Raw genomic sequence first — 24,344 nt, forward strand, 5'->3', positions numbered from 1 at the left:
TTCAAAAAGGCAGCAATAAATTCACCTATAAATAGTTTGATGTTGCTATTCACAGTGCAATAGCCCAAATGTAGCTTCCATCTCAGGCAGCGGCTAAGCAAGCGTCTGTCAGAAATTCACTGTTAATATTTTAGCAGCTGACAGAATTCACCCATTTCCTACACCGCTCAGTCAGCTGCTGCTGCTGGCCACTGATAAAGGCAAGATGCTGGATTAGATGGACATTTGGTCCAGCACAGTATGTTAGTTCTAACATTTAATCACATTGAGCAGCTATACCAGTGTATGTCTTGGGTTGTTTTGGAGGTTGGTTCTTCTGGTAAATAAAGCAGGCTATAATTCAAGCATGTAATGTTAAAAGCAGAAATTGTAACTTCTGAAGCAGAAATCAAACTGGTTTGTGCTTATTGTGTAATATAATGCAACACTGAGAGACATGATCAAATATTCAAGGGTGTGGCGGGGGTTGTTTTTACATAACCCATCAGACTGCTGAAAAATTCTCCTGTAAGCCCCTCACTAATCCAGATGTCAACCCAAGAAGACTCAGGCAGTTAGTCTCTCCTAACCGAGAAAGGCCCATAAAGCTGGAAAGCAGCACTAAACATAAGCCATGGATGTTTGCTGGAAAAACTACAAAGACCCATTTAAGATTGGCAACAATTTGGCTTCCTCCCAGCTGACCAGAGGAAAAATCTGTTGAACCAGTGGATTCAAAGGGAACACGTAGATGAATGTCTGACTCCTCCCAAAGAAAACTGAACTTTCCAAAGTCATCAGGTCCTGTCTGACCCTGGAACAGTACTGGATGCTCTCCTTTTTAGTAAGGAAGTCTAGCTGAAGAAGTAGTACTGTTGCAGAAAATGCATAACCTCAAGCTGAGGCCCAGGACAAACATCGAACAGAATTCTGCTAGGAAGTACTGTTAATCCTGCTAGAAAGCACTGCCTAAACAATTTGGTGAATGTCTGCCTTCTCATCACTGTCAGCTTCTTTCTCTTCTGACAGATGAGCTTTTGAAGATAGCCAAGCTGAAAGCCATGTAGGATAAACAAGCAGGTCTCAATCTGTGAGAAACACAGAAGTTTCATTTTCTAGAGCCCAAATTACAACTGGTCTGGAAAACAAAGCAAGTGTCCGGTATACACCACCTTTCAGTATTGCTGCAGACAGTAAGATGAAGATGGATGTACCCAATAAGCTTATCATCCTTATCAGGAACAAGCAAGTATCAAGGATAAAAATGTATTAAAAAGAGCAGAAGCTTTGTGATCAGTTTCATGAAGACACAGACATTGCCTCAATAAAATTATTGCTCAGCTATACTGGTGAGAAGGCTGACCACAATCCAGTTTATATGAGAAATCTCTTAAGTCACACAAAAAGACAACAAAATAAGAATTTCAGGCTGCGCTACATTTTGTTTTCATTTCACATAGGGGGTAGTATCATTTTGTTATTTAAATAACCTTCTGCTTACAGAATCACACAGGTTGGTTTGGGGTTCTTTTGTTTTGTTTTGAGAGGGGGGATTGTTATCTAGGCCAGGAATAGCATTGAAATTGGTCCTGTTGAAAGAAAACAGCAACATAATGCCCTTGTCATCCTAAAGATCATTTGCGCAGACTACACTGGCAACAAATAGCACTACAAACTAACAATTCAAAGAAATTGGCACTCTTATTTGTAGTTGAGAACTTCAGATTTACTAGATGCTTTCTCACTCTATGCTGTCATAGGCTGAATGTTTCAGGTTGAATTTGTTGGTATCCCCAAGAGAACCGCAGGAAGATTTAATCATAACGTGTGTGTACCAAGTTTATTCATGCTTCACTGCTTCTGCTGATCATCCATGGGGCAACACTTCACTCTTCTCCATCCCACCAGTAAAGCCCGTCACAGATGCATAACTTGTCTTCCAGATACATAACTTAGAAAGTTTTCTTCTGAAGTGCCCCATCTCTCACTGAGAACAAATTCTAGTACAAAGCAAGGTATAAAAGAGCTCTAAGCAGTACCAAGAAACCTCTCAAATCTCATTCACATTTTTTGCTTACAACAGAAAACAAATGCTTATCCTCTTGCTCTCCTCTTAAGTTCAACGGGAGTTTCAGTCTCTCCCATATCTGCTGATACTTCTTCAACTATTGCACAGAAAACTCAGTTGACTCTGATATATTCCAAAATACTGGCAATGATTTTGATGCATCACCTTCTCTTCTCACACATTAGGCTGTGTGGAGACAGAGGAAGAAGTGGACAACTGTATAAATGTCTCTAGATTTATGCCCATTTGCCTGTAATTCCAAGCCATTGGTCTTAGTGGTGATGCAGGCTGACCCTTCCAGTGCAATACAGTTCTCACATTGGTTTACTTCACATTTCCATGACGTTTGCATACAAAGCATAACTGCTTCCTTTGGCAACACGGAGAACAAGAATTGAAAGCCTTCTCTCTGAAAAACACAGTGCCAGCCAACACTACCTCTTTGGATCTCAGGCCTTTAATGCCAAGGCAATATACCTGAGAATTATTTTAGAAACATCATTTCATTAAACAGTGGTGATGTAAGTGGGACTAGCTGCACATGAACAGGAAAAGCATGCCAATCACTAAATTGTTAACACAGGAAGTTACTCCAGGAATTTTCATTACACCCATCTATAAATCAAGAGATCGCCAAAACCAGAGTTCTACTTCACAGAAGTCACATCGTAGAGTACGAGACACGGTAGTTACTGAAGCTGCCTTGCATTTGGCCTTGAAGCCGTCTCCACAGTTACGGAGTTGAGATGTCACAACATAAAAACACTTCAGTATAGACTGTACTGAACCAGCTTACTGCCAAAAGTCAACCCCAGGCTTATACAGAACCAGAGTCTCAAAACATGAACAACTCTAATGTTTCATTAGAGGGGCATATGCCAAAGTTCCTGAGCTCCACAAATACTCCAAGACACCAGCAGACACCACAAGCAGTGTCATTACGGGTTGTAACTGGAGATAGTCCAGAACAACAGACACACATTTAAAAGATCACAATTCAATATCCCACCAGAGCCCAAGAGCCTAATGCCATGGGTAGTCAGAATCAATCATATGGAGTTCTAAACATGAGACTCACACCTGTAAGTGAGCTATTTACAGTAGACAGCAAGGCATAAAACAAAAAGGGAGCCATACCTTTCATGTTTGCACTGGAATATAGTGTCCTTATTAGGCAGCACTAAAATAGTTAGTGGAAGCAATGCTGGACCCAGCCAACGGGGACAGATGCAGAAATTTGGGTATTGCTGACTCTGCTGATTTTCCACTTGGAAAAGGCATTTGTCCAAATTAACACAACAAGGTATCAGTCCCCAAACAGTACTCACTTTGGAGGATTGGAGAATTCTGCTCACATAAGCTGTACACAGAATAGTTTTAAAAAGTGGTTAAGACCTCAGCACTGATGACACTAGTTACCCAGTGTTAATTTTGCTGTGCATTGAACCATTCCATGCAACTAGCTATATTAATTCCTTTGTACCAGACTCATAAAGTATGATACAGAACAGTGATATTATGCAGTAAAGTTACTGGAACCTCATTCACACATTAGTCATAGACAAAGTACATTCTGGAGATGTTTCGGCTTTGTAAATGTAAGCACTAACCTTAACTCTGACCCTCTGGATACATTTAGGATGTGTGCCCATGTAACAGTATCTGTAAAAACATAATCATGCCTACACAGTAATATGCAATTTCTTGCATTAATTATAGTATAACGCAAGGGAGCTAGAAAGGTGGACAAAAAAAAATTTCAACACCACCATCTTTCTTCTGTATTTTTTTCAGGTTCTGCAGAACTTAACTCAGGACTGTTTCTTGGCACCAGTGCTTACCTATGCAACTCAGATTTCACTGGATTTCAAATTCACATTTATTGATCATTATCTCCCCGATGCATCAGAATGTCTCCCATCCCCATCCAAACCTCTACGTTTCCTTCAACCCAAGATAACCTAATAAAAAAATAGACCCAAAACTTCAAAACCAAAGTACCCTATTTATTTTGTACAACCAGTTTTACAAGAATCTTACCTCCTTTGGGGCAAACACTACTTATTTGTACACCACCCATACTTAATCAGTAAATTGTTTTTAGGCTCATTTTTCTTTACAACATAGCAACATTCAGAACTTGAAGGAAGCAGGCAGTTTACTGGCTTAAACACACAAGTGAGGGCCTCAGTTCCTAGCTTAAGTTCTTCAATAAATTTACCGCATCACAGAATAAATCAGTTTCTCTCTGCCTCAGTTTCTAATCTGAAACAAGGGAATAATACTACTTACCAGACTGACCTGTTATCTTTCAAGTGGAGCAGATTCTCAAATAATAACAGGCACACCTATACTCAAGTGAATAAACTATGCTGATTCACAACAGCAGATTGCCTGGGCCAAATTCCATGCAGTATTAACAAGTCAACAGGAAGCACTTCAAAATTATTACACTGATGTGCTCTGATCTTCCTTCCCCTACATTCCAGTCAGCTGGCACTCTCACTGCTCCCTGTGAATATATAGGCACAGGTATCAACCTCAAATTCTGTCTTCCCTTCCCCTTTTATTGTATTCTCCCTCCTTACCCCTTAAAAACCTTTTTTTTTTTTTTTTTTCCTTCCTTCTCCTCAAAAGCATACAAATGGGAACTGTAGCATCTGGAGAATGGTATTTGTAGCTGGGGTAGTCACACTCAGTGTGGGAGTACTGATGGTAGTCACTAATCTGAAAGGAAAAATTCAAGTAACCATACACTTAATAGAAGTTCCTTTCTTCTCAAAACCATGATTATTCAATACAAGTAGAAAGATTTACATGCTATATCACATAAACATAACACCGAATCACTGTGCCAATCTAACATGGAATCACATAAGTATGCAATTAGCGTTTAAAAGAAGAAAAGCTGAGTGCAAGACTGCTGTACGATGAAAGTAGACTTCAGCTACAAAAAAAACAGTCCAAAACATTTTTACTCACACTGATTGCCATGGATTTTTAACTGATTGTTTACTTAAACTAGGAAGACTAAACTGTAGAATTATCCATTTTTAGTGGCTAATATAACCAGCTGAAAGGCAATACCATTTTCAACTTTTACAGTGCTGATAGAGAGTAAGAGAGTATTGTGGCGCATGGTACGATCACGCTTTTTAAACAAAAGGATCAGCAGTTTGAAGGAGGCTGCTGGTGGCAGTCAATTTTCCATCTCCCTCAAATTATTTTTATTCCCAAGGAGCCAGGACCTATCCCTAGGTGCTTCACCCAGAAAAGAAGGCAGTAATGTGCTGCTAAGGGACACTCCTCTTTCATGTCCGCTCACACCAACATCACCACAACCTTCACCTGCTCTCCTGGGACCTACTGATTCCACATACACAACAGCCCCACTCCAACATTGTCCTAGGAGATGGAGTTAGCCACCATATGGCAAGAAGGCTTACCTTCACAGCAGAGACTTAAGATGAGACAAAACGGTGCAGGGCACTAAACTACTGCATATGCCACAGCAGTATCAAGACCAACACCCGCAATAATAAGTTTACAATCACAGCACTGCTGTGGTATCAGCATAATGCCCATCGTTATGGTAACTTCTTCGCAAAGTTACTCTTTAAGCAAATTCTGTTACCTAAAAATTAATGCCCAGATTTTTACAGTCCTATTGCTGTGCTAGAAAAGATTTTTGAACACATCTCCCTCCACACACACAGAGAGAAATTCTCATGCACTCCTCTCATCACCTCATCTTTACATATTCTTCTCCTTGCTGTTTCAAGGATGGCTTTTTTTTTTTCTTTCCCTTTTAAATTGCCTTTGAGAAAAATCCCAGCTCCTCTCAATTTAGACTATGGTTATTACACAGTAGAGGGGAAAAAAGCCATATGAGGACCAGAAACATACATGAAAGTTTATTGTATGATTTTAAGTCCCTTCTAACACAACTTCTGATCCCCAAGAAGCCCATATGAGTCTTACTGCCTACTGGACTACCAAAGACCACAGCATGGAAAGCAATGTAGAAAAAACAAAATCTAATTATAACACAATGGAGGTTTCATAGCGGAAGGCTTAATATGTACCCTGCATCTGTGGGAAAGTGGCAAAAATTATGGAAAAAAGCATGCAGCTGGTATTTACCACCTTTCCCATATTATGCAAGAGTTTCTGAAGAAGCTGCAGGGAGTTTCTGATATACCCAAGAGAAAAATATGGGCATGTCTCATATATAGTACTTTCTACATACAAACAAACAGGGATTTAACAGATACTTTTTCCTTTCCTTAGTTTAAGTTTTCAAAAGCCTTAGAGTAAGACAGCTTAAATACATGATGATGAAATCATCCATTATATTAACAATATATTCTGCATAAGGAAAAATCAGCATTTTTGGACAAAACCAATCACAGGCAGAGAAGTGTAGATTAAGTTAGAAAAGGGAAACCAGAAAGAAGGTCCCAAGTTTTGAGGAATCATAGGTGTTTATCTCACATCAGGAAGGATCAAACCTAAGGTCAGTATTTTTGCTCATGCAACTTTGTAGCAATGACAATGCCAGTGCAAAACAACAACTTAGGTACTGGTATACACACAATCATAGACCTATGCTGAACGAATCAACTCTGCAGCTGAGAAGATGCTGTTACTACAGTGAGGAACTAACATGGAGCATGCATTTAACAGGCCAACAACATCAGGTTTTGACTGACTGCAAAAAACTGCAGCTCATCATCACAGGAAAAAACATTTGATTAAATTAAACACTGCACAATCTATTAAGAGTTCTGCATGAACAGCCAGGCATCCAAATATAATTCCTGCAAGAAGTAAGGTGGGAGAAGACACTGCAAGTTTTAAGCCAAGAAGAAACTGCCATACAGGGATGAGAATTATGTGAAGGGGGGAGACGTCCACATTTACTTCAGAGCACAAAACTCAAAGGAAAAGTAGAGCTAGTGAAATATGCCAAAATGCAGGTGGGAAACAGAAACTAAGTCTCCGATTCTGAAACGGGTTCCATGGTGACGAATCCACCAATTTCAGCAGGATTCTCCGAGAATGCAAAATAAGGGGTATGGTATGGTAGGATTCCTCCTTGGGAGGAGAATTGCAGTTGACTCAAGGACAGGTACCTGGTGTTCGGAAACAGTGCAAACCTTGCTAGTGCTTCCCAATTTATTCCTGACCAGAATGTACTCTCTGAAAGGGTAATAAGGGAAGCTCAGGTAGCCACATCCTTTCCATTTGGGGTCACTGACAAGAGCATCCTTAATACAGCAAATTCATACTACACACAACAATAGATTTACATGATAAAGATGCTTATCAGAGACAATTGCTGCAAGCTAAGCAGCAGTGAAACAGTAAGGTATGTGGAGCTCCAGCTAGATGCAAATTAGCAAAAAGCTTCATTATTAGTAGGCCATTGTAGTCCTTCTATAAAGTTATGAGAAAGATTTGTTAGTTGGGGGGGGTGCTGGTTTTTTTGTTGGGGTTTTGCTCATTTGTTTTGTTTTTTAATTCATCACAAGTCAGGTTATTCACATTTCAGACTGAACATCTCAATTTGGGCAGTTTTGTCACACTGGCAAGAAGGAAGAGACAGACAAAAAGTATTCCTTGGATACAGGAAGGACTAATTTCTGGCTTTCATGTAAAATTTTGTTGTGTTAGCAATTAAGCAAAAGCCCTGAATAAATAGATTCCAAGTTCTTACAAAGCATTACAGGAGCTCAATATTATCCACTTTTTAAAGGAACAGCAAAGACACTAGAAGACGAAGTACCTGGTACGAGATCCCCCAAGGGCCAGCGGCAGCATCTTAAACAGACACCAGATTCTTCAAACTTTGTCAAGTACTTCAGCCCTGCAAAATCCACTTAAAACTACCTTTTCTGGGGAAAAGAATGAAATCCTGGTACTCTCGATTCAACTGGGAAGCTTCCCATCGACTTGAGCAAGGCCAGGATTTCCTCATAGATCAGGACACATTTGCTTTTATGAGATAAGAAATACTTACAGAAGAGTTTTTCGTTACAACTATGCATCAAACCCTTTTGTACATCCCTGTTACCCATGTTCCTTATCTAGAATACCCTGATACAGCAGCATTACAAAGGGCACTATCGCAGGCTCTCTACAGAGGGTAAAACATCCCTGAAGGACAAGATACATCATCACTCCACTACACAGAGATTTATCTTGGTTTCTTCTCCTGCCTGTTGTGTAGGCCTAATCAGCCAATGAAAGGGAATTTCATCCTTGCACGGCAACAATGACAGCCTTTCTAATCACGTCAATATACTAATAGTAACTATTTCAGCTAATCATGTGTCCTGTCAGCAATTTGCTCCACATGGGCTGTGAAGGGGCTGGGAACACTTAAAGAAAACTATTACTAACTGTTTACAAACTCTATTACAGTTACAGCATATGTAAGGTTTTAGATGAATCTCCATATAGATTTACCTTTTTTTATCAGTTTTAAACAGAAGTGTCAGCAATGTACAGTGTGTACAATGCATCAATGCTGACAAAATACATTCCCTGCCTCAAAGAAGCTATTACCACCCAAATATCATATCTGTCATATTTATAATCTGTACAGGTGAAGGAGAGAGCAACTTTTTGTTGGTTTTGGGTTTTTTTTTCCCCCCACAACTATGAAGCAAATATGAACTCTAAATTTATACTGAGTGGAATTTTCGGACACTCACTAAAAGAAGAATTTTGCCACACAGACCCAGATATAAGCTAATTACAGTGAATACAAAGAAGCTGCTTTCCAGCATTAGAAATTTGGAGGTCTTGACCCTACTACTACTTATAAAGGTTCCAATTTTAGGCATTCAGATATTCTCTTTGACTTCTGCAGGACTTGAAAGTAAAATACACATGACTTTTTGCAAGACTGGAGCTCTAATTAATTTCTCCAAAAGCATCAAAAAAGTTTATTTCATATTGTAGAAATTGACTGGGATCAGTTAAAGTTAAGTGTTTGCTCACTTAAAAATTCAAGACAACTGCAGTACCCAAAACATGGCACATGAGACTACAGCGAATACTAAATTTGCTACTGGCCTAACAACTGAAATCAAATTAACGTCCATGTTCACTTTAGCAAATCCCACTGAACATTATTAGTTAACGTCTTGTGTGAAAATACATAATTCTCAGATATAAAAAAAAATAAGCATTCTGAAAGTTACTACTCCCCTACCCCTACTCCAGAAACACTTCACCGCTTCGATGCGAGTTCAAGCGTAGTGGTCAGGGCTCAAACACACCGACCAAACACCACTAGATGCGCTCTGCTTCTGGTGGCACCTGCCAAGACCTGAGTTTGAGACCCTGCGTCTCCTTGGTAACCAGTGATGATGTCATTAACCCCCCCAGCAGGAACACGAACCGTCTCCCCTGCTCTGCTGCGTAAGGCAGCTACGTCATCGCTCGACCTCAGGAAACAGAGCGGTGAGATCTCAGCAGGTAAAAAGCTGTTCAAATCCCCTTTCGCTTTGACAGAATTCCACTGCGACGGTTGGGCAGCAGTTTGAAAGGAGAACATGGCAGCCATATTGCCAGTAACAGAAGCCTCCTTCTGCCAAATGTTTCCATCCATAACGTTGCCTTGAAACATTAAAAATTTTCAGAGTACCAAGCAGGAGACTTGCAGTCACAGATGAAGCAAGGTATTAGTGCAATTATTAATATATTCTTTGTACAAAAACACACAGGCAGTTGGAGGACTTCTTTCATCAACTGCACTTCCCTAAACATACTACCCAACTATAAACTGTCTTTGACTGGTAAATAAAAATACATGCTGCTGCACAGTAGTAGCGGCACAGGTTTAAGCTGACCAACTAAGAACTGCATAAGCTCTCAACAACTTAGTTTCTAGAACGCTATAGCATCCTTCACTTGTCACCCCAAATCTCCAATTTCTGCTCATGAAAACTACAGGCCCCAGGATGCATTAGTATACCGCAATCCAGGCAGGCTATTCAGATAAAAACACAGCACTGCACACTGGGGCCTGTAGTTTCCATGAGCCACATTCTTACTGAAGATGAAACCAGATGTAGGCCATATTGCACACTTCCACGGGCCAGCAAACAACATACAGATACCGTACAGGGAGATAGCTGCTAGTCATCATCAGGTAAGCTGGATTGATATCCAGTTCTCAAACGTCAAAGTTAAGAGGACAAAGATTTCAGTAAAAACAAACATCAGCTAACCAGTAATTCCCAAAGAATAATCAGCAGTTTAGCTACTTTTAAACATGCAGAATGGGCCGCAGCTTTTTAATATCTTTAGTATAAAGTGCAGTAAGATTCCCCTCCCCCCCCAGCCCAAGACTGCTACATTTATTAACATTAAAGAGTGCTCTTCTGAGTATCAATAGAAAAAGTATGTTTGGCGAGGGTCATATTCTCCCTGTCCAGAATTTAGTAATCTGGAAACAAATTACTCTCTTCCTCCATTTCTACAACATACTGAAGCAGGAGCTTGCCTCTCTTCCAAAAAGAAGCAGAGCTTAGCTGAAAATTAAATAGCTGTATCTCAGCGTAGGCCTCAGAGAAGAATACGCTGTACTTCAGTTCAGTAAAGGGAAGGGCAGCTCCCCCTACCAGTCTGTTCTAAGAAGGTTTTAATCGAGGAAAGAAACAACCAGGGATCAAAATGAATAGGTCCTCCTTTCTTTTCCCTGAGCTCTGGATTATTATTATTAAAAAACAATAATATGCATATATCATTCCATCTAAGTACTTATGTTTCACTAGTCCTTGCAGAACAAGACAGTCTTTGCAGCATTTCCAGGCTAGCAGGTAGCACCCGCAAAACACGCAGAAGAAAAAGGACCAAGACTGACCCAAGAGAAAGGCAGCGTCCCATTGCAACAGAAAAACAAACGGTGATGCTTCAGTCACCTGAAAGTCATCCTGATGCACTTCCCTATAGAGGCAAGAGGCCTCAGGAGCATCTAAAGGTTTTGTCAATACAGCAATACTGTCCATAGGCCAAAGACAGCTGTTGCCATAGTTACTATCAGCCAGCTTATCAGAAAATAATTATTGCAATTACTCAGAAGTTTTGTTAAAACAATTTAAGGCTTCAATAGGATACCACTTGATCTCTTCAATTAACTGTTTACAGCTACACTGCCTTTGGGATCCACATAGTTAACGACGCTGGGATCTACAGGGCTGGAGGGGAACAAGGAAAGGAATCAATGTTCCTTCTCCCTTTTGTACTGACAGCTTGTATTTCACAGGCAGAAACAACGAAACCGAACCAACCGTAGAGTTCTCTCGCAGGCCTGGAGACCGAGTCCAAGCACAGGCCATCTTAGAGTCACAGGCTCAAATGTGCCCTCGTTTGTTTTAACTATTCACACATCCATAGTCCCGTTCAAGAAACACACTGGCTACATTTTCAAAACATATTTCTAATTACACGTGCAATGGCAGAGTCCCTCAGTTAAGAGGCAAGCAACACAATTTCTGTAGCAAGTGAACTTGGTAAGATTCCCTTTTGTCCTACAAGCACCATACTGTCAGGTAGAAGGGCAGAATCTGGAAAACACACATTTTAAGAAATCTGACATTAAAAAAAAAAGCATAGAAGCTGTGTGAACACAGCTACAACACAGCTCGCATTAAGCAGAGCCTCACTCCTTATGTACTATCTATAAATGCATTCCCACCAGTACTAACAAACATTAGGCTAGGGCTGGGGGGGGTGGGGTGGGGGGTAGTAGTATTGGGGGGGTGGGGAGGAGGTTCTGATGTGGGTTGTTTTTTTTTTAAAGTACGCTTTGAGCATACAATCTCTAATCAAAGAGTGCGTGTTTGCAGTGACAATGAACAAGAAACCTCAGGTAAGAGGGCACGAATAACAGGTCAAACCATCCAGGCAAAGGGCTTTTAAGACACAGGGTACTTGATAATACCAACAGAGACATTAAAACGATATAAACAGTAAAACTGAAAATAAATGCTGCAGAGAAGCCTGCATCAAGTAGTGCATTCTTTCCTCAAAAGCCTGGCATGATCAAAGTATTAAAACAAAAGATTCTTTGGTAAAGTTGGGGCTTTGTTAGGGCAGTAGGCATGGCAATCCTCTCAGACCAAAGGGACCTTTCGGAACTTTCTACAGCTTTAAAAATTATTTTAAGGACAGGTGATCCTAATTATAAAGCCTGATTGTCACATGGGTGCATTTTTCCTCAGCACGAAGTACATTTTTAAAAATTCTTTCGATTTTTGTACATTTTATAGCCTTTCAATACCTACACTTGCCACTTTGTTTTTGTGAGGTTTTGACATAACAAAAGCAGAGTCAAACACACTTAAAATCATACTTTACCAATTTTAATCCAGTGAGGAACCTGGTAAGGTCCAGGAGCCATAAATTATTTAAAACTTGTAAGAGAAACACAGGGCACCTTTTTTTTTTTTTTTTTTAATGAGACTGTATTTGCAATAAGAAAAAAAGAAAGGAAAATAAGAAAATACAAAGTTCCCCCTCCCCAAATGTAAACAAACTTCTTTTTTGCCTGCATAATGCATATCCCTACTACCAGCACATGCCAGACACTGGCTTTGTGCTATACTGAACATGAAATATTAATGTAAGATACCTATAAAAACTATCCTTCAGTTCACCCTCTATTTACAGGGTACAGAAGTAAATATCTTGCCCCTTGCATTCAGCAGACATCTCAAAACCCTTTTCTGTGCAGTGCCCCACCTTTCCAGTATATGGTTTGTTCCTAAATAACCTTTGTGCAGTTAAAATACATCAGAAACAGGATGTGAGCTGCTTTCTGGCACAGAGTAATTGAACAAGGGCAATTCACGAACGTACAGGAGCCAGGCCTTTTGTGGAGTCTTACACTTATAGTATACAGCTACGCATGTGACTGCACAGTTGTGAGTATAAAGGGTGAAGGGGACAGTGAAGAAATACTATTAGAAGCTTACTAATAGGTTTTTAGCACTGCCCCTTCTACACCAGGAGCCTCTCCTGAAGGCTGGTCTGCTTTACAGCTCACATCACCATGTGATGGCCCTCCAAAAAGCAAAGCCCTATCACACTATGAAGTTCTTTCTGGAAGATTTTAAACAAGCAAAACCAACAAACAACAAACCCGAAACAATAGTAAAAAGGTTAAGTCACCAACATGTGTTTCTCACATGACATTCATCTTGAGTTTCTGGTACCTGCACAAAATGCCCATAACACATGAAATAAGATAGTCCATCAAGGTTCCTACAAACTGGTACTGAAACGAAAGAGAAATTTCCGTTGTAAATGATTTCCAGTAGTATCAATTCATCTGACTGAATAAAGTTCTTCACAGCTCCAAGAATAAAGTATAAAGGAACTGAACAACTACTATGTGCTCATAGGCAATTATGACCATTATAAACAAACTGCATGAACAACCCAAGTGATAGCTAGGCTCATTATTAAAGCTTTCCAACTGCACACAGAATTTCACAACTTTCTAAGGAGCCATTAAAACACACTTTATTTAAAAAAAAAAAAGCATGAAAACTGTCTCCTTTGTACAGATCCAGTCCAAGGAATTATTTTTTTTAATTATTATTTCTACAGTGAAGTTTAACAGACACACACAAAACCTCATCTCTAAAAAGATAAGTGAAGTTGGAATAAGAACTATTTAGGCCCAATACTCAAAACACAGCTGAAGCTGAATGGCCTAGGGTGAAGAGAGATCTTTACAAAACCTAAACTGAAAGCAGTGATCTTACTGGTGAGGCTGGAAAACACAACAGCATTTTTCCTCTGAGGAACGCAAGTTTCAGTTTCCTACTTTTGCTTTATTTAAGTTCTTTGAAGGGAAGTTTGTATTTTCATTCCCTAAAAGAAGAAAACCACTTTCAAATGCCTTCCACCTCACAACAAATCCAGTTCAGGATGCACATAGAGAAGAGCAAAGATTTTTACCTGAAAGCTTTTAATCTTACGATGACTAATGGTAAAATAATTATCAATAACAAAATATTCCTTAACACGACATTTTGAATTATACACCACGTCAGCTTTGTTAGTTAACTGAAAAATCACTAAAACCCATAATGGGACCCACTCCAAGTTTCTGGTTGCTCAGGTCAGTATGGCTAAAAACTGGGGGTATGACATAGTTGACATCCAGCTGGTGGTAAGTACGCGGTGACCAAGCACCTACCTTCTGCTGGACAACGGGTCTCTTAAGACCTTGAAGTGATACTCTATACATGCTACTACGCAACATGAAATCAATGGATAAAGAGGTTGCTTCATACTCCCTCTGTATCAGCTCAAACTTCTAGCTGATGTAACCACCATAAAATAATCCAATTTCTCTACCACAGTACGGCTGAAAGGCTTAAAAACATGCAAGAAGCACTGCATCTATTTTTTTAAATACAGTTTTAACATTTCATTTACTGAGCTACAGAATTCCTTTTTCTAGAAAATAGTAAGAAAAAATGCCCCCAAAGAACCAGTTTCATTTAGCTATTGTGAAACATGCCCAGATATAAATAAAATCCCCAAAGCCTGTGATCTTTCTACAAAAGTGTGGTAATTAACTTCTCCAACTAATATGGGTAGTTATGCACATTTTTTTGTTTCTTTCCTTCTCTTAAGATCCTGTTCTTACTAGTAATTTAATATCACTATTTAAATATAAACTATAAAGTTATAGTACACGCAATCACTAACAAGTTTAATATAAAAGTTTTAGCATTACACATTAACCGGGTAGAAGTCATGAATTTTAGATTTTGAGGGTTTGGATGGGTTTTTTTCCAAGGCTTTGAAAAGCATGTTATTTTCTTCACAAATTAAGCCCCGAAATAAGCCTCTTTTCGTCAAAGTTAAACATTCCCCCGCTACGTAGCGTATCCAGCCTCACCAGCTAGCTCCGGGCAAGCACAGGAAAGCCAGAGGAAGCTGACTTACAAAACTGAAACTAAGCAGGTGTCTTCATTGTTTGAAGTGAGCACAATGGGGGGGGGGGGGGGGGGGGGAAGTAAACAGACAACCAAAATCCATTTTATTTCTGATAGCTGAAAAATCTACAGCTAAGCAAAAAAAGATGTACCTATCTGTTTATATGACTGTACAGGAGCATCTGTCCTTTAACCCGGTAACAAGCAACAGCATACCTAGTTAAGAAACTTCACTGGCCCAAAGGAGCCTACTACCCCTTAATAGAGCCTTGCCATTAGTGAGTGCATGTCCCCACCTGATTTTTTTCCATGCTCAGACCTACCGTACATCACAGTACACAACTTTCTCGTGACACGCAAGTTATTACCCCCAGTGGGACCTTTTTACATGCAGTCTCCACAGTGAACAAAAGTTCATTGTCAAGCTCAGTGCTTGGGCCCAAACAAACATCCAGGGGGTAAGAGGGGGAGACAGAGGGGAAGTGCCCCTATCCACAGTTATAAGATTTGCAGGCAATCACCGTTACTTACAATTAAAAAGTGGGAACAGGTGTAGCAGATATCATACTTTGATAGCTGAACAAAGAATATTACAGCACGTGACTGAAATGTGATGACATTTGTTCACCAATCGAAAACAAAAGCCACTCTCCAATGGCACTCTTTCCTCCACCCCCAAGAATTAGGAACTTGGAAATCTCTCCATATTGAAACACATCTGTTCATAGCCTCATTTTTTGACACTTGAGAAGAAGTTGAATGAAGAGCTCCATGCATTAATCCAGTAAGAATTCACCTAAAAACCTCGGCGTACAATCCTGCCAGCACCCACCAAACTGCAGAGGTGGCTGGGGGGAAAAGCTCTACCGACAGCGAAGCTCAGAATAATACAGGAAAGAAAAAAACAAAACACACACCACCACCAAAAAAAAAAAAAAATTATCCCGCAGGAAGGCAAGCGAAGAAAGGAGCATACACAAGAGGACTAGACCAAATGGCAGAGTCCCACATAGAACCCCACTCCGCCTACGCAGACGCAGGAGGGAGGGAAAAAATAAAAATAAAGAAGTAGCCGTCCCCAATGCCGGCAGCTGTGCCGGAGCAGGAGTGGGAAACCCCGGCGGCGCCCCGGCCCCGAGCTCCGTACCTGTGCGGGAAGGGTAGCCCCAGGGCGAGGGGGGCAGGCCCGGCTCCAGAATAACAAGTTGCAGAAGAAACGGAATTTTCCCGGCGCTGCTCGGGCCACAAAGACGAATGAAAGGAAGGAGGAGGGAAGAAGGAGAGAGGAGAGGAGAAAAAAAAAAAAAAAAACCGCAGCAGCGGCTTTACTACGAATTATCCATCACCGAAAGCGGCATCATTTCCCAGATAATAATAAAACTTCCCCGACAGCATCGCGGCGAAGGACCCGACCGAGAGAAAAGGGCCTGGAAATAATCATCCTGAAGGAAACCGGAGGGGAGGGGATAAGCCTCCCTCCCCCACCCCATCCCCAGTGCAATGTGTCATCTCCTTCCCCTGCTCCTCCCCCCAACCCCAATGTGTCACCTCCTCCTTTTACCCCAAGTGTCACCCTCCTCCACCTCTCCCGCTCCCGCTCGCAAACTTCTGCGGGCGCCCGCCGGGGAGGCCGGGGGAAAGGGGGGGGGGGGGCCGCGCCGGCGCCCCGGGACGCTCCGCTCTTCTCCCCCCCCACCACCACCCCCCCCGAGGGAGGGGCCGGGGGCCGCGGCGAAGTTGCTGCTCCTCATCGCCAAGTTGGCCGGAGAGAGTGCGGGGCGAGACACCCCCCCCCCCAACGCCGCCGCCATCCCTCGGCGCCCCCAGCCCCGCGGCGGCGGCGGGGGGGGGGGAGAACGGGGGGGGGGGGGAGAGGAAGGAGGGAGGAAAGGAGGAGGAGGAGGAGGGGGGGGACGGCGCCCGGGGGGGGCAGGGAGGAAGAGGAGGAGGAGGCGAATCCGAAAGGTGGGATACTACACCCTGCTGGCGGCGGCGGTGCTGCTGCGGGCCGGCCGGGGTCCCCCTGGCAGGACCTCTCTGTGAGGGGGAGGACTCTTCATAGGGGGAGGGTGCCGGCGCCGCCGCTCCTCCGGGCCTCCCTGTCCCCCTCTTCTGGGCGCCTCTCTCTCTCTCCTCCTCTCACTTTCTTTAAGCTAAGCGGGGAGTGGAAGATGGTAGGTTGCTCCCTTCTCCTCCTCCTCCTCCTCTTCGCTCGCTCTTGCCTCTGTGGGGTCCTTTTCCTTCCCCCTCTCCGCGGGGGGCTCCTCCTGCGGCGGGGAGGAGGGGGCGGGCGGGGAGGGAGGCACGAAGCCGGAGAGGCGCAGGAGGAGAGAAACTGTGACACAAAAACAAGCCGAGAAGCTGAACTCTTCTTCAATCCCATTCACCCGGCCCGGCCGCAGCACCGCTCGCCGGGATCCCTCCGCCGCCGGCCTCCCTCCCTGCCTGCCTGCCTGCGGCGCGCTCCCGACACGCCGCCGCGCGCGCCCCCGCCCGCCCCGGCCCGGCCCGGCCCGCCGCCGGAGACCCGCGAGGGAAGGGAAGGGGGGGCGGGGGGGGGGGGAGTCCGGACCGACGGGCCCACGCCCACGTCGTCCCCCCCACACACCCCACCCCACTCCGCCCCCCGCCGCCGCGACGGCGGCGGGGCGCCGCCGGCCGAGCCCGGGCCGGGAAGAGGCGGGAGTGAGGGGAGCGGGGCGGGGGGGGAAGCCGGGAGGGCGGGAGGGCGGGCTCGGCGGCTTCTCCTGAGGGGGACTACTTGACGTGTCGGTGCGGCGAATTTATTTCCCTTTGCCTAAGGAACGGGCTGTGCTGCGGCCCCCATTGCCTAGGGAAAAAGCCCGGATGTAAAGTGAGTGAAACTAAAGTAGAGTGAAGTAGGGCACCAAACTCTGCCGGAGCGGCGCCGCCGGCCGCGGCGGCGGGGGGCACCGGGCGGACGCACCGCACCCGCCCCGCCGCCACCGGACGGGGGGGGGGGCTTGGCCAGCGCGCGCGCCCCCCCCCCAGCTCCCCCCCCCCCCTTACCTCTTCCCCCCCCCCCCCCGCCGCCTCCCCTCCCCCCGCCCGGCCGGCCGGCGCGCGGGGCTCGGCGGGGGCGGCGCGCGCGGGCGCGGGCCCGCGGCGGCGGGCGCGCGGGCGCGGCGGGGCGAGCGCGGGGCCGCGCGCAGGAAGCTGGGGCGGGCGGGCGGGGGGGGCGGGAGGAGCCGCCGCGCGCGCACGGGGCCCCGCCGCGAGGGGCTCCGCACAGGAAGTTGATGCAACAGGGCCGCGGGGGGGGGGCGCGGCGGCCGCGGCGAGGCGGGAGCGGGCGGGGGGGGGGGGGGGGGCGGGAGGAAGAGCGGCATCCTCATCCTCATCCTCATGCAAGGGGCTTTGCTGATGCACCACGGCGGGGTGCGCGGCCGGGCGGCCCGGGCCCGCGCCCAGGAAGAGCCGCCCTCCTTTCCCCTTCCCTTCCCCGGCGCATCGCCGGCCCTGCCATGTTATTCGCAGAAATAGCGCACCCGCTCGCCGTGCGGCCGGGGAGGGTTTTCCCTCCCTCCCTCCTCCTCCTCCTCCTCCTCCTCCTCCTCCTCCTCCTCCTCCTCCTCTCCGCCGCTTTTCCGCCTTGCCGTTCGTGCAATGGGGTTTGCTTATTTATTTATTAACTTACTACTCCAGCGCCGGGGGATGCTGCCATTTGCTTTCGTGCGAGCAGCGGGGGGGGGGGGGGGGGGACACGGCAGCGCATCAGCTTTCCCTGCCTTTTTCTTTTTTTTTTTTTCCCTTCCCTCCTTTCCTCTTTTAATTCCCCTCCCGAAAGAAAAAAAAAAAAAATCGCGGCGAGTCAGAAAGTTACGGTGAAGTTACATATCACGAATCTGAACGTTTTCTGCCGTCGACGTGAAAGGCAAATAAACGTGAATTCGACTTGGGGGGGGGGGGGGGGGCTGCTAACAACAGGGTCAAGATCTTGCAAGGCTTCTCGCTTACTCAGACCCACGGGCGTTTCGGGGTCCGCGTGAAAAAGCAGCTCGGGACCGTGTCCCCCCCCCCCCAGTACCCAGCCACAGCACAATGGGCTGCTGGGGGCTGCCCAAACAGCCGCCGGTGCAGGATCAGCTCTTATCTCCGATAAACTAAGCTTAAGTTACAGGCGTAGCGTACACACGCACCCACCCGTGCGTCTCCGGCTTCTGAAAGTCTCCAGAGTCTCAGAAATACTTAAAACCTCGCCTTTACCTCGGAGCCACCATCGCTAAAGCAGTGTGGGACGTGTTCTGGACGCTGCGGGATTTGCATGAGCTCTCACATAAAGCCGGGGTTTGATGCAATGCAAAACCGATTTTTTTTAATAGCCTCTCGCATCACTTTATTTCTTCAAAATGTTCACAAGTTGGGAAGAAAAGTAAGTGTTTGCATTATCTCTGCAGATGCTTCAGGAAACCACGATGAACTCATTATTATGTTGTGAAACTAAATCCATAAAGCAGTCATGATGAGTAACTCAGGGACTCATCGTAATTGGGCAGTAATGCACAGTTTTATCATCTGGAGGATTCTGGTGTGCTCAACGTGAGCGGGGATTTACAGCAAGGTTCCCTCTCAACTGTCAAAAAATTGGGCTACCAAGCCATTGTTTATTTAATTGATGTTAATTTTCCACTTCTTTTCCATCAGTTGGTTGCCAAGTTCTGTGTGATTTAATTGTGAACTTCACAACATTTGGTGCCTTTCTTAAAGCTGTAGCTCCTGGACTCATACAATTATGCAAGAAAGTCGGGTTTATTTTTTTTTAATTAAGTTTCTAGCCTGTGGGTTTGTAGATATGAGCTTGAAGACACAAACCTTAAAGGCACAAAAAGGAAAAGGTACGAAGCAAATAGAGTCATCCAAAAATGCCTTTTTTTTTTTAAATGTCACATTGTTCGGCTTTTTCTTTTTGAGGCAATGTCTCCTACCCCCCCCCTTTTTTTTTCTCTTTCTCTGTCTCTTTTTTTTTTTTTTTTTTTTTGCAAGCTGGGTATGATTCTGAACAGCCGGGTTGATGGAGTACTAAAAAAAATAAAACCACAGAAAATATCAGGGTGCTGATCAAATACAAATAATTACTGATAGGTGCACAGCTCATGGATTAACAGGTAAGGTCACATGCACGGGACTACCAAAAAAATCTAAATCTACCAAAAAATCTACTGCCATCACGGTACCTTTTCTAACGTGTCCAACTGTGACAAGAAGTATTACGGTTAGTGTAATGAAAATATGACACAATTTTTAATAAATGTGTATTTGCTTTCTATACTTCTTTCTACTTGACTTCTACAGCCACTCAGTAGATAAAGCAGTACCGGGACCAGGTCAATTACTGTCAGATCTGCACGTTAGTTTACCGCAATTTCTCCTGGGGCTGGGGCACCGTCCAGCCCTGTCCCTCCTCTCACCCCTCCAGTCTCGAGTCCATAACCAATTTTTAAAACCCCCTGAAAATCCCAGCCACGATACTCAGACTTTTCCGCCTCCATGTAAACTTTTGCTACCAGCAGTTCAAGCCATGGAGGCTGAGTGTTACAACCCAGGCATCAGACTGGATTTTAATTTTACCTTCACTTAGGGTTTGCAGCAGGAAGAGGAGTCAGCTTACTCTGAAAACAATCACACCGGAGTTGCTTTTGTCCTTCAGAGTTTTTGACAGAGGCACCAGAAAAATAAATACCAAGTAAAGCCTGTTTATTTCACTGTTTTTTATCTTTCTGGTTAAGAAGCAAGTTAAAAGAAGCTAGAACCAGTGATTAAGCGTTATTAGAGATTCGGCATGTTTATTCTGCTGAGGAGTCAATACGCTCAGTTTGACTGAAGTTTGTTTTAGAGATGAACTTTGGACAAAGTTCAGAGAAAAAAAATAATCATTAGCTGTTACCGTAGATGTGCAAAGAAATTTCACGTGGTTTGTCTTAGAACTCAGACCACGATGGGTATCTCACGATGCCGGTTATATTCAGTGCATGTTACTCACTGTGATCTTCGGCTCACAGCCGGGGAGAGTGGCTCAGACCATTTTAGACCCTGAACTCCGCAGTTTAAGCCACAGATCCTGATTATCACAGACATGCTGAAAGTTTTTCCTTTAAAAGCGGTGCCCATGCACTACTCCTTTGTTCAGACTCGTGATGATGAAGAGGAGTGCTCCCAGCCTCCATGCTACTTAGCAAAAAGTACACCTCCATAGGTGTATGTGTAGCATTCGCCTTCTAGTAGCATTAGAAGTGGTTTCATGTACGAAATTGGAAGCAACGGTACCATCAGATGCACAGCTAAATGCTTGAATAAACAGGCTGGTTTTGTTTGTTGGCTTCATACAGAGATATCTAGCACGCTTTCCTTGCAGTGAAAGGAAATCTTGCTAGAAGCCCTCCTTTGCTTTCTGAGTCTTTGTGCACAAAATTGCCCTCCGCACCTCTGCCTCCAAATGTGGTGTTCGTGCTGCTCATCAAAAGTCATAGTTCGGTTTGTCCGGATTTTCCACTTTCTGCTTGATCACATCACCCTGGATGCTCACCCAGTCCCCTTTGCCAAGTTTGTTTCCTAAGAGCACTTACAACTACAAGGCAAATCCAAAGCCTTCCAAAGTTAGTGGAAAACTCACAAAAATCAACAGGTTTTCGGTGAGAACTTGCAAGCGGCTGCTGGATGACGTTTCTCATTGAATGTTATTCCACCGGTTTGGGTGAATTTCAGACAAAGATGCACAGTCCATGTAAAGTATTAATGCAGGGGCATCTCAAGAGTAATCGGTTGTCATTACAGATAATTATTGTACTAAGTGTTCAAAACAATAACAAGTTACATTATAACGTGCTAGCTTTGCTATAGCCAGCCCATCTTACAGTGCTGTTTGCTGAGAACACTTAGAGCAAAATTCAAGAAGGCGTTAGTTAACATGCAGAAACAGTCTTGTGGCAACTCATGTTAAAAGGAATTAGCAGCAAGTGCAAAGGCTCCTAAACTACAGGTCACAGATCAAGCTGACAGCAGAGTAGCCACGTAGCACTTTCTCTTCCCCTGGTTTTCAGCAACGAAACTCCCTTAAAAAATAAACCAAGAGTTAGTTACTTGCCTATTGCTGTTTTTTGCTGTGCTTTTGGCAGGGATGCTAGATGGCTGCAAATAAGAGGGGAGATAGCCTGTGCAGTCGTGCTTAAAAGAGAAAGCCGTAAGACCATTTCAGGCAAGACATACCCCAGCCTAAGAAAACAGTGGGGAACCTGCCTGTTTTTCGCATCGGTGTTTGAGCACGGGGTTATCTCTCCAGCAGGATCCAGGCAAAGAGCTCCTTCTACAAGCAAATACCTTCCTCTTCCCAGGGTCAGGGAAGGATAGGGCATTGCTCACTTCCAGACGATAAGGGAAATTAAGCAGGCAGTTTAGACCACCGGTTGGGGCCAGAGTCTGAAAACATGACGCACACGAGACACTCGCCATTAAGAATCTCAGCCTAAGTACAAACTGCGCTGCAGAACACAACCACCTCCGACTTCAGCCGTGGATTATTACCTTCCATAGGAGCTACAGCTTACAGCAGCCCATGAAGCGGACCCCTGCTTACCCTGGCCCATCCGAAAGGACTTGCTCACTTGGCAGCTGCCGGTCGGTCCAGCCGGGAGCGCTGCAGCCGCAAATCTTGCTCTTCTGATGCTCTGCCTGGGAGGCAGCGGTTTTGACTGGGTGAGCTAAAAATGGCCGTAGGAGTGCATTGCCTGGGATCTATGTTCCAGGAAAGGTAATTCAGCCTTCGGGCTGCCCTGTTCCTTTTGCAAAATTCATGTCTCCAGGCTGCCCCCAGCAGCAGAGCCAGGGAGGGCCTGTCAGCGCAGCAGAGCGTCGTGTCTGCAGTGGGATTTCGCCGGGGATGCGAGCTCTGCCGAGGTTAGCCTTGGAAGGATGACTCCGTCTTGCTTTCTCTTCCCCTGATCACTTAACTCTTTTGCTTACCGGAGAGACTGGTTATTTCATACAGAAGGTGGAGGACTGTAGCTCAGAGGGGGTCGCCTGGCCGGTCTCACCAGAGAGCAGGGGGGTCCTGTGAGGACCCACCATCGTCTCGTACTTGCCAGCAGCTCCCAGAGCTCTTCTTCCTTGGCTCCCCTCTTAGGGTTTCAGTCACGTTAAGGTTTCGGTATGTAAAGTCAGCAAGGTTGGCGGCTTCTTATCTGATCTGAGCTCCAGCAAAATGCTGGCTATTTCAACCAGTAATTCTGTATCGGATCGGCAGTTTGGGGAGGCCAGAGTGTATCCTACCCTTCACAAGCCGTTGCTCTCTGCTTCTAGAGGTGCGTCTGCTTTCAGGGAGTCTGGCGGTCTGGCCGCTTCCAGACTGAAGGAAGATCTGAGCAGCGATACTATCTCTGGGAATCAAGAGGAATGGGTTTTCTTGCCCTTTTTTTTGTCTTTTCTCTTTAAGTAGATGTGAGCAGTCATAAAGGAGACTTTGCTCATGGCTCTCAGGTGGCTGGCCAGGCTGACTAAGCACGCTTACAGATCCCGTACACTGTTTAGAATCACAATGAGCTAGAAATTGTGTGCCAAGATGCAAACGGTCCAGGGAACAGTTTCTCATTTTTAAGCCAGCAGTATGAAGTAACCTAGGAGCAATTGCAGTTCCATTATCAGGTAAAAGAAGCTCTTTTGGGCTCATTGCCCTTTTTGTTAAACAACCTAATGCCCCCTAATTCAGGTTGATTTGTTGTAACTTGGTCACCTCGCTACATTTTTCAGCTGGAGATTGTTGGCCCACTAATGATTAGGGATATCTCGTCTCCATCAAAATACCCTTTTCCAGATGCCTTCAGCAAAATTCTCTCACTTATTTTGGAGGAGCTTGGAGATGAGCAAGTTGAGTAGAATTAGAAAGCTGTGGATGGAAATGAAACCGCTGAGTAAGTTTTCAAGGGCCCACTGAAAGGAAATGACAACTTTTGTAATGGAGCATTTCAGCGTGTCACTAACCTTATAAGCAAATAGAAGTGCGGAGTGGTAAACCAAGGGCACAAGCCACAGACCATGACAGCAACTACCAGGTTGTAACGCAGGCATATAGACATCTGAATGGGTAGACCTCCCACACTCACAGAAACCAGAGATTGCAGCAAACAACGTCCACAAAAAAATGTCCATTCCTATAAATGGTACACCACCAGTAGAAAGGACATCATGTCTTTTTAGTTCTTTTAGGTGTTAATGGTCATTTTGGCACCTCGCAGGAGAGATGTGATAAAGCAGAGCCTCCCCCAGGAACATACAATGTAAAAGGTCACTACAGGGGAGAGGCGGGGAACCCAAGG

At 44.7% G+C, this 24,344-nt stretch overlaps 1 protein-coding gene across 11 annotated transcripts in view; it reads right to left on the reverse strand.

The window, feature by feature from the left end:
* The window catches only part of PHF21A (PHD finger protein 21A), a 138,614-nt gene extending 121,142 nt beyond the window's left edge, over window positions 1-17,472 (reverse strand). For 4 of the 11 annotated variants that reach the window (XM_069784491.1, XM_069784490.1, XM_069784485.1 and 1 more), the window contains exon 1: window positions 16,998-17,471. The gene's annotated coding sequence lies outside the window, so the exon portion shown is untranslated. Of the gene's footprint in view, window positions 1-15,549; window positions 16,106-16,165; window positions 16,252-16,997 lie in introns of those variants that run through there. The other 7 variants (XM_069784488.1, XM_069784492.1, XM_069784489.1 and 4 more) reach the window with 4 other exon arrangements.
* Between the last annotated feature and the right edge of the window lie 6,872 nt (window positions 17,473-24,344).

The sequence above is a fragment of the Haliaeetus albicilla genome, chromosome 5, assembly GCF_947461875.1.
Source record: "Haliaeetus albicilla chromosome 5, bHalAlb1.1, whole genome shotgun sequence".
NCBI lineage: Eukaryota > Metazoa > Chordata > Aves > Accipitriformes > Accipitridae > Haliaeetus > Haliaeetus albicilla.